The sequence below is a fragment of the Prunus avium genome, chromosome 1 (assembly GCF_965620075.1).
Source record: "Prunus avium chromosome 1, drPruAviu1.hap1.1, whole genome shotgun sequence".
In the NCBI taxonomy this organism is placed as follows: Eukaryota; Viridiplantae; Streptophyta; class Magnoliopsida; order Rosales; family Rosaceae; genus Prunus; species Prunus avium.
In genome coordinates this window covers 12,515,625-12,522,320 of record NC_142284.1, presented here as the reverse complement: position 1 = coordinate 12,522,320, position 6,696 = coordinate 12,515,625, and the positions used below count along the sequence as shown (strand labels likewise).

The following is a 6,696-nucleotide window of genomic DNA, read 5'->3' as shown; positions in this document are numbered from 1 at the left end:
TTGCTCTAGCAATAGTCTAAAACAGAAAAATTGAAATTATTAGAAATAGAAACATAGCTAAATTAGACAACAAAAACAGAAAGAAAACATATATAGCTAATTGAAATTACCAAAGCGTGCTCCCACAACTGATGCATGAAGTCTTCAGAAATATCTTTCTAATTCTCTAATGTTATTGGCACCAATTCCCTTGCTGTGGCACCAAGGAGAGAAGCAAACTTAGCTGCATTTTCCCCATGTGGCTGGCCTCGAGGATTGAATTCAACTAGGAGCTTCTTTCCTTGGTGCCACATCAAGGGAGTTGGTGCTTATAACATTAGATAATTGGAAAGATATTTCTGAAGACTTCATGCATCAGTTATTATATAAATCGTACACCTCAATCCCATTATTCCAAAGCTCTTTTAAATCATCAATTAATGGCTCTAAATATACAGCTATATCATTTCCTGGCTGCTTGGGGCCCGAGATTAATAATGACACTATCATATTATCCTTCAACATGCATAACGAAGGGGAAAGATTGTAAGTAACTAGCATCACCAGCCAACAACTATATCTAAAACTAAGATCACCAAAGGGATTAAACCCATCAGTTGAAAGGGCCAATCTAAGATTGCGTGGATCCGATGCAAAACTAGGATACTTACGATCTATTTGTTCCCACGCAAGTGAATCAACCGGATGTCTCATCTTGCCATCCTGACTTTTATGATTGGAAAAGTAACTGTTTAGCCTTTTCAGGTGATCTAAACATCCTTTTAAGTCTGAGTACTATAGGAAAATAGCGCAAGACCTTAGCAGAGATTCCCTTGTGAATCTTATTAGTGCGCGCATTAGTTTTCCATCTTGAAGCATCACACTTCGAAATGTATCCAAAGGCTCAAGGTCCTTCAAAAATAAACAACAGTCATTTACACATGCATCTATCTTTTCATAACCTAGATCAAATGTCTCTAGTAATTTTTTTTTTTTTTTTTTTTTGAATACAAAGAATTAGGAAGTGTGTTCCCATCTGGCATTATGTCACGTAAAATTTCAAACATATCATTGTAGGCATTTTTCGTTAAACCATGTGTGGGAGCGATTTTCATCCCACAAGAATATTTGCCAAAGATTTCTTTTTCTCCTTCGCTTCTCTTTCTCCCTGGAAAACCAATCGGAGTAAAAGGACCACATTCGGGGGGTGTTGGCCAAAGGCCCTCCGATGCCTAAGTTAGTTCGATTGATTCGCAGAGAAACAATAGCTAAAAAGGGTATAGAGCTCTCGTGGGGAGAACCGGGTGGCCGGAGCCGTGTGTGGTGGTTTTGCTCCTAGGGCATTTGCTTCCAACCATGGTTGTTTGGAAGGTTTCGGTGGATTGGAAAATAGGAGGAACGGATTCCTTGAGTATGCGTTGAGTATAAATTGTGCTCTCAATGAAAGCACCAATTTGTGGGAGCAATTTTCATCCCACGAGAATATTCGTCTAAGATTCCGTATTCCTCTTCGTTGACTTTTTCTCCCTGCAAAATAAATTGGAATAAGAGGACCACACCCGGGGGGGTGTTGGCCAAAGGCCCTTTGATGCCTAAGTTAGTTCAAGTGTTTGTAGGAAAACAATAGCTAACTAAAATGGTACAAAGATGTATGTATGGTGTGAATCGGGTGGCCGGAGCAGTGTGTGGTGGCCAGAGCCTTGTGTAATAGGGAGAAAGAATTGTGGCGGCTAGGATTTGTGAGATAGAAATTCGGCAGTATTTTGAAACAGAAGTTTAGACATAGGTTTAGAATTACCTTAAGCCTTGGTGTAGCCATGTATTTATAGGAGCCTCGGAGGCTAGGGTTTCAGAAGAATAATTCCACAGATGGAAAGGAATTATTCTTCCCCAATTTGGAGAGATTGATGTAATTAGGGTAAGAATCGAATAATTGCCAATTGAATCAGATAACTCCCAATTAGGCCAAATAATCCCCAAATGAAAGGAAATATTTGACCTAGGGTTTGGCTAAAATTCGGTTCCCACACCATGCATAGCTTTAAACTTGTACAAGACAACAACTACAGACATCTTCATGTACTTCATATAACCAGGAAATAATGCAATTTCAGCATCTTCTAACAAACTTGTAAAACTTGGCTATTCTCTTTTATGTGTTGGTTCCACAACACCATCATCTTGGAAATAAGCATCTCTATACATTCTATACATATCAAGCATTTCTACGTCTTCATTGGCAACCAAGGGTGATAGTGAGGCTGATTTTAAGTGGATCCATAAAACTAGAACCCAAATTCAATAATAAAAAAATCAGAAATCGGTGTAGAATCTTGGATTCTATAATAAAATTATACATATAGAATCCAAATTCAATCTATTAAAAACAAACTTTCACATTGAATCCACAATAAAAGCAAGCAAATGATATCTAGAACTGAACAAAAACCCAGTATCAAACATAGAGGTTAGGGATTTAGAAAATAGAACCTTAGGAACTGTCACTGAGAATTCAGCTTTGCTCGAGCAATAGTCTTCTAGTAAATAAGGAACTGGAGTTCTTGATTAACTGTGAGAGAGAATCCAGAAATTGTGAGAGAGGGAGATGGAGAGAGAAGTGGAGCAATAGTCTTTCAACTTTGCTCGAACGTTCACATCTGAATGAAAAATAAAATGAGGGAATTTTTTTTTAAAATGTTATATTTTTAGCGAATTGCAAATATATTGGGGGGTTTCGGCAAAAAAATAAAATTTGAATTACAAATGGCTTACTCAGTCGCACGTCGTAATATATATATATATATATATGTTGGGGTCTTTTTCCGTCGAAAGGCTTGTCCGGTGTTGTGAAATTATTGCAAGCGCACAATTCGCACAAGTAATATAGAAATAAGTAGAGTATCGTTCCCACGAAGACTGTAATTTCCTATTAATTACCAATTATGATTAATTCAAAAGTTTATCTGAACAATTGATTAAGAAGATTGATTGATTTAAGTAACCTAAAACAATTATGAAAAATAGCAATTTAATTAATGATAGAAAATTAAGATGATGAGACACTAGAGCATCCGATTTCACCATAACCAATTCCACTTAATTCTTATAGCCAATTAACCCTAATTACTATCCATGTTGACAGTTGGTTTCTCCTAATTCATTCGATATCCCCTCTCGGGCTCAACCAAAAGTATTCTTAATTAACAACCCATTCTCTCTCGAGCAACAGATTTAGAAAATCAAGAACCCATTAAGTTCTATGAGAACCTGCAAGAAAACTGCATGAGTCATGTTAGTCCCTCTCGGGCACTCATTCAAGTCATGGTATTTGTTACAAGAAGCAAACACCAAACATCTCCTCTCGGTCTCCGCTTGGATCATCAATTAAATATTAGCTAGATATTTAAATCATTAAGAACAGTAACAAATACTCAACATGGGATAATAATCAGGAATTAATATAACTATAAAAATTAAGTATTCATGGTTAGGCTACATCGTAGCCCTAGCAAGGGAAATTAGTTCATGACAAAAGAAAATATAAACAAGAGAATTATTGTCATAAAACCGCTTTGGCAGATGGATTTGATCTTCGGAGTCTCCACAGGAACACCTTCGAAAGCTCCTCAAGTAGTGCAGCAGCAAATCCTTGGCTCTCGCTGATGTTTCTTTGGGTGTATGAAAGTTGGTGGAAAAGTATGGTATATGGGAGGATGGTCTGAAGAGATCCTTAGGGTGATCTTCTATAGTGTAAAACAACTAAACCCTACTCTTAAAAGGTCTGGAAAAACTCTCCTAAAGCAAAACAAAATCCCAAACAATTAAGGAAACAAATTAGGAAAGAATCCTTCTTTGACTTGGAAACACGTCAGCCAACTTGCACGTACACTTTGGGGTCATTCCACTTCCTAGAAAATTCTGGAAAAATATGAGAAACGTAGCTTTATGTCTAAGCTTTCCAGGCATATATTACACGCCACTAGGAAAAATCGGAAAGGTCTTCAAATCTTCAATCTTCCACAGCAGTGCAGTTTTGACGGAATTTCAACTTAGGCTGTCTTGACTTGCAAGTCTGGAGCATTTGGCTTGGTAGAAAATTATGAAACTTTGATACAATGATCTTCAATGTCTTAGCTTTCTTCTCCAATTGGTCTTGCGCTAAAATTCATTTGAAAAGTCGATTTTCAGTCGAAATCCTTCCAAGAGTGCAGAATAGCTGAAAATAAGGAAAGTAAGGTAATAATGCTATTTTAAATTAACTTTCCCTACAAAAACCAAATAAAAGAGATATAAAAATATAGTAAATAATGCACTTATCATCCGGGCTTGTTGATTCTTGGACCACCATAGAGTGGTGAATCAAGTCTTCATTACTCCTTTTTCTGAGTTAGCGAAAACTAGGCCCAAAGCATCTCGAATGAGAAGCAAGTCCTAGGGGAGTACTCTGTTGTTCTTCCAGCGGCTGCATGTTTTGTGTTGACGTTTCCGGCTGCTCTGAAAATGGGTGAAGATGATTTGCTGATGTTGAACTGAGATTATATGAGCTTGGCATGAGATCTTGGAGTGTGGAAGTTAAAGACCCAAAAGTTTAGCAAATGAGAATGCTTGTGCTTGGCTTAGTGTTTGATATGCTTGAGTTTGAGTGTTGAGAATTTGTTGTTTGAAGCTATGACTATGGTGATTTAAGAGTTTCAAGAGAATGAGAATAGAAGGAAAAGCTTGATGCTTGAAGGATATGGTGTTTATAGCTTGGAAGAGTATGAGGATGAAGGAAAAGCTTGGAGTTATGCTTAGTGAGGCTTTATAGGAAATATGAAGGATTTTAAGGCTAAGAAAGTAGGAGAAATTGCAATGATGGCTGCTGGGATGCTTACAACAGCTAAGAGAATGGGTCGATGGTCACCGGGATGCTTGCAGCAGCCAACAGATGGAGGTTAATGGCTGAGGAATAACTGTGATAGTTGCTAGAATGTTTGTAGCAGCTAAAGGAAGGTGCTCTGATGGTTTCTGGGGTGTTTGCAACATCTAAGAAAAGGGTAATGGCTATTGGGATGCTTGCAGCAGCTAAAGTATGGAGGGGTTCTCATGGTTGCTGAGAGGTTTCTAGCCACTAAGAGAAGTTGGTTTTGCCTGGGCAATGCGTCCCAATTTATAGAAGGTGAAGGCTCTCTTTGGTTTCCAATAGGTAAAAGGAAGTGTTGGAGCTAGTATATTTCCAACAGGTAAAATGGAGCATTGGGACATTCTTATTTCCAACAAGTAAAGCTAAGCATTGGACAGTGACTATTTCCTATGGGTAAAAGGATGTGTTGAAATTGGCTTGTTTCCAACGGGTAATATGGAGCATTAGGACATTCTTATTTCCAGTAAGTAAAACTAGGCATTAGAAAATGACTATTTCCTGTGGGTAAAAGGAAGAGCTTGAAGAATATCTCATTTGCTCATCCACATTAGAGAACTCCAAGTAATGGACTTGGACTTTGGTACTCCCAAGTAGCTAGCCCAAAGTCTCCATTATCCAAGAGCTTCTGTGGACCTCTGTAACCCTCCACATCACAATCCCTCATGCAAGCCTCATAAACCATATGACTTTGGTTCATGCGAGCTTGGTAGGTGATTGGCATAGGAAAAATGTATTAGCGTGGCATAGAGTTATTTGGCATGTGTTTGGAATGCTTGGGCATGTATTACAATGACTTGGGCTTTTGTGACCGAGCCTAGTGACGTATCATAATTAAAGGAATAGGTTTTTGGCATGACATGGATGCTATTAGAATTTGTATAAAAGCTTGCGTACATATTTATTTTGTCAAATTAATTTCCGAAAATATAATTGGAATTAATACGTGACCAATTTATCCCCTATTCCGTACGTCATATTGGGCTTTAAATGCTTTTGGGCTTGTCGTGACTTTTTGGGCCTCAACAATATATAATTTGCATTCACAGTGTATTTACAATAATGCCGTTAAAAGACACATAAATTATCCTTTTAAGGCATTTTTCATTTGCCTTAAATATAAGTTATTAATGACACACTTTACTATCTTTTTAAGGCGTTCTTTGTCATATGCCGTAAATATCAGTTATTAACGATAAGGAGCTTGGTTACATGCCCGTGGTGCATACATAAACCTCATCTCACCTTTCCTAATTGTCGGCCCAGCTCCCTAATGTCAAACCCCGATCCCATCCAAAGTAGCCTCAACCGCCACCTTCTAAATTGTTAATGCCACTAGCCGCACATCTGGTCATAGCCTCCCTGAACTCTGGAACTTGCTTCGGCCATAGGGCAACATCTTGGGGATCAATTGATTTTCCTTCAAAAATCGCCTCATTCCTACACTTCCAAATCCTCCATAGGCCAAAAGCCAGCCACTGTATAAGTTCCCCTGCATGTTCAAAGCTCCGGTTTTTAGAAATATACCCTAAAGCCATAAAGGAAAATAGTTACAAAATTGTAGAGGTAAATCCAGTTTGATGTCTGCTACATCAAAGTGAGGCTTCTTTCGTTTCATAGCGTTCACTGATGATTACTATCGCTTGGACTATGTGTATCTCATAAAACACACATCCATATATTTTGAAATAATTTTAGTATTCAAGAATGTATAAAAGAGAAGCATATTGACAACAAGCACTACTACAAAAAACACTTTGCGTGACGAATGATTTTTGGTCGCGCAAAGGAAAATTTCGCCGCGCAAAGTTTGCACA

At 38.0% G+C, this 6,696-nt stretch overlaps 1 pseudogene; it reads right to left on the bottom strand.

Annotated features, from left to right (window-relative positions):
• Window positions 1-354: 354 nt before the first annotated feature.
• Window positions 355-6,417, bottom strand: LOC148297341 (uncharacterized; annotated as a pseudogene).
• Between the last annotated feature and the right edge of the window lie 279 nt (window positions 6,418-6,696).